Genomic DNA, 4,669 nt, shown 5'->3' with positions numbered 1-4,669 from the left:
TTTATTTTTCTTAGAAATAAATATTACTAGAAACCTTATTAATAAGGTAAATATCCTAATATTTCCTTTTATTAATTCTATTTCTAGGTATTCCTTTAAGGTTATTAATTCCTTCTTATTAAGATTATAAATCTTCTAGAATAATAAGTTATTTATTTTAAGTTATATTTTATAATCCTAGCAGCTATACTATAATACCTTTATTTTAAGTTCTTTTTTAAATAATTTCTTATAGATATAGTATTCTTCTAGAATATTCATAAGTCTATTATTTTATTCTTTTTCTTTAAATTCCTTTTAGAGTTTTAATTATTTATCTAGGTTATATAATTAGGTTCTAAGAAGACCTAAGATATAATAGTTTTATTATTTCTTACTTTTTATATACTTATATTATATTCCTTTTAAAAATAATAAATTCTTTATTTTATATTTACCTATATTATCCTTTTTAATTAGGGTTTAAAATCTCTTATTACTTATTATAATTATTTTTTTATTACTATTTATATTACTAGGGATAATAACTTAGCTAGTTAGCTAGTTAATATCTAGGTTTACTTATCTAAGCTATAATATACTAAGGAGGATATTTACTAATCTTAATAATATAATATTAAAGTCTATTTCTTAATTTTTTCCTTATATAAAGACCTTAAGGTAATTAATCTCTTAATTTATAATATTATTATTATAATTAAAGAGTTATCCTTCTATATTAATAAGCAGGTAAGGTAATTACTTTTTTTTTTATAATAGCTAGAGCTTTATAACTATTTTTAGATTAATAAAGTTTCTTTTAGCTTTATAATTAATCTAAGTATTTAGCTATTTTCCCTTAATTTAAACTTTTAATATTAGGTAGTTTAGCTTATTATCTTATATAGCTTCTAGAGTCTTTATTAATTTAAGTCTTTCTTATCCTTACTTTTTACTTATCTAATACTTTATTATAAATAATATATAACCTTTCCTAATATATCTTAATATATTTATTTATATTTATTATTATTATACCCTTCTCTATTAGGGTAGTTATTAATAAACTTATTATTAAATAGTTATTACTAAAACTATTCTTTTAGTTCTATATATTATTCTTTAGGCATTTTTAGGTATATTTTATATTTTTCTAATTTTATTATCTGCCTATTATATAATACTTTAATATTATTAAAATAACTTTAGTAATATATTTCTAAATCTATATATCCTTTAATATAATCTATTATACTTAGCTTTTAATACTTTTTTATAAGTTCTTATTTATATCTATTATATTATTTTTAGATTTTCTTTTATTTATTAATAGACTTTCCTTTAGTAATATATAGTTTTTTAAAGAACTTTATTAGTATCTTAAGTTCCTTATTTAATATAATCCCTTACTTAGGTTATTTATTATTAACTAATACCTAATTAAATCCTTTATTAGGGTTAATAGGTTTAAAGATATATTCCTCTTCTAGGTATAATTTATCTACTTCTTATTATCCTTATAGCTTTTTAGTATCTTCTAAGCTTATATTATTAACTAATAGTTCCTTTCTTATATATATATACTTTTCTTAAGTTAGCTTATTAAACTTTCTTTTTACTTCTTTAATTATTTATTATAATTATTTAATTCTCTTTAAGAGATTCTTAGTTTTATAAATGTATTAGTAATAAGGTATATTAAATTATAATTTTATTACTTTAAGGTTATTATATTATATATATACTAGGTATCTCTTTATTTTATATTCTAGGTAAGGTCTATTATTTAATATATTAGGTATTATTACTAGAAAATAGTTATTATTTATTTTCTCTTATTTATACTTTTTATATTAGTAATTCCTATATAATACCTAAGGTATCTTATTATATTAAGGATATATTAATATAATTTATATATTATCTTTAGTATTAAAGGCTAGTTTTTTATATAAGGGGTTAAATATACTATTAATATAATATACTCTAATATAAATTATATTTCCTTTATTAATATCTTTATATTCCCTGGCTTCTTAAATATAAAAGTCTTTTTATATTTTATAAATCCTTATTTTAAACTTATTATATTTTAATTAATATTCTTTAATTTACTTTTTTATAATTTATTTATCCTTATAGTAGAGGTATTATATAATTACTTATATTACTCCTCCCTTATATCTTATTTATTAAGAATATTAGTATTATTTTTATTATATTTTATTTCTAGCTTTTACTTCTTTTTTTTATATTTCTTTCTTATCTTAGAGTTTAGTTTTAATAAGAATATTATTTACTACTTTAAATATTTAATCTTATTTTTTTATATTTAGGATAATAAGGTTTCCTTATTAAATAACTCCTAAGGTTTATAGTTTTATAAGTTATTTTTCTTTCTTAATATCTTTTTATTTTTATATTAATTCTTAAGTCTTTTAGTTCTCTAATACTTAGTATTTAGGGTTATTATTATATTATTTCTTCTTATTTTAATAATACCTTTTAATTTATTTTTAATATTCTTTACTTCTTATATTACTAATATAATTTCCTTTTATTTTTACTTTTAAGGCTTTATTATATATTAGGAATAAATCTTATAGTTCTTTAATAGAACTTTTAGGATATTTATATTTTTATTTTAATTTATTATCTCTTTAAAATATTATACTTTATATTATATTATATATACTTTATATTATTCTTAATATCTAAGTTTATATAGCTATTTTAAAGTCTTATTATTAGGTTAATCCTAGAGTTTACTTATCTTAGTTTAAATCCCTAGGTCTTTATAATTCTAGGCAGTTATATATTATATATTTATATTTATTATAATTATAATACTTAACTTTAGATATATCTTATTATTAGTTACTATTATTACCTTATTATATAACTCTAAGTAATATAAGTCTTAATTATATTTTATATAAGGTATTATTTTATTAATTTCCTTATTATTATTCTTAGTTTTAAGAGTTATCTTAGTTATTATTATATTATTAATTAAGGTAATATAAGTTAAAGTTATTTTTTTTTTATTAATATATAGCTTTCTTTCTTTTATATTTATATTATTATTTATTAATCTTAATTACTATAATAATATATATAATTAGATTATTAGGTTTATTAGTTAGATATAATTTATTTTTAACTTTTTCTTTTAAGCTTTAGTAATAGATTTCTATAAGAGACTTATTATCCTACTAGGTTTTAGTAATAAGCTACTAAAACTTAGCTAAATATATAATATATAACTTATATTATTTTAATATAAGTAGTTCTATAATAGCTTAGTATTTTTTATTAACTACTTTAAAATTATCTTTAAGGGCTTATTTAAAGTTATTTTAATCTCTAAAAATATTTTAAATATCTTATTCTTAATTATCCTCTTTTTTATTTTTAAGGAAATCTCTTATAATAAGTTTTAATTATTCTTTAATATCCCCTTAAATTAAAGGTATAATAAATAGTAGTTTCTTTATAGTAATATTTAATTTATTAGGGAATAGGTAAAAGTATCCTTTTATTTAAATAAGAAATAAAATTATATTAACTACCTATCCTTTAAAAGGTTTTAGCTTAGGTAACTTAAGTACTTCTCTAAGGTCTTATTCTTATAGTTTACTAATACTATTACTAGTAAGTATATTATTTTACTACTTATTAACTTATATTTATAAGTTATAAATAGTATTATATAACTATTAAACTTTAGCTATAAGTTCAATTATACTAGGTAATACTTTTATATAAGAAGGTATTAATTTAATATTAGTATTATTAGATATCTTAATAATATAATATTACTTAGTTATTTTAATATAATATACTTTAAATAAGAGCTATTAATATATAATAAATATAATTTTAAATAAAGGAATTAGTTTATATTAAGTTTATATTTATAGATAATATAAGGTATTAATACTAAGTAGGTTAATTATTATATCTTTTAATAACTAAGTAATACTTATTAGGTTTATTAATATAAAGAAGTCATATTAATAGCTAGTAAGTTAAAGTCTATAAAGTACTAATAAATATTATTTATATACTAGAGGTAATCTATAAGGATTATTAAGGCAGTTAAATTATAATAATCTTAGATTATAATAATTCTTAGAGTATTATAATCTTATATATAAGGTAATCTAGCTTTAATTAGTTTATAACTATTAAGGGGCTAATATTTTATATAAGTTTTTATAAGGTATATATAATATAACTACTAAGGTTATAATATTTTAAGTACTTTTAATTAATTATAATAATCTAATTACGCTAGTTAAAGAGTAAGTAAGACTCTCTAGCTAGGTTATATATAGCTAGGTTTAGGCTATAATTAAGGCAGCTAACTATAATAATATTAACTTAATTAAGTTTTACCTATTAAGGGGTAATAAATATTTAAATTATATTAGACTTTAAAGATGCTTAGATATACCTTTTAGGGCTAACTTATAAACTTAAAAAAAAAAGAATTTAATTAATTATATTAAAGATTTAGCTTATTATAATTAGGTTTAGCTTATTTTAGAATTTATATTTAACTTAAAATAATAATTAAACTTAAGTCTTTATATTAATATAATTCCTTATTTATAATAAATAAATAATTAGATAGTTTTATATTATAATATCTTTATTAAAATAAATTATTTTTAATATATTTCTT

This window comes from Fusarium odoratissimum (assembly GCF_000260195.1).
Source record: "Fusarium odoratissimum NRRL 54006 unplaced genomic scaffold supercont1.49, whole genome shotgun sequence".
Classification (NCBI taxonomy): Eukaryota; Fungi; Ascomycota; class Sordariomycetes; order Hypocreales; family Nectriaceae; genus Fusarium; species Fusarium odoratissimum.
This window is presented reverse-complemented; position numbering follows the sequence as displayed.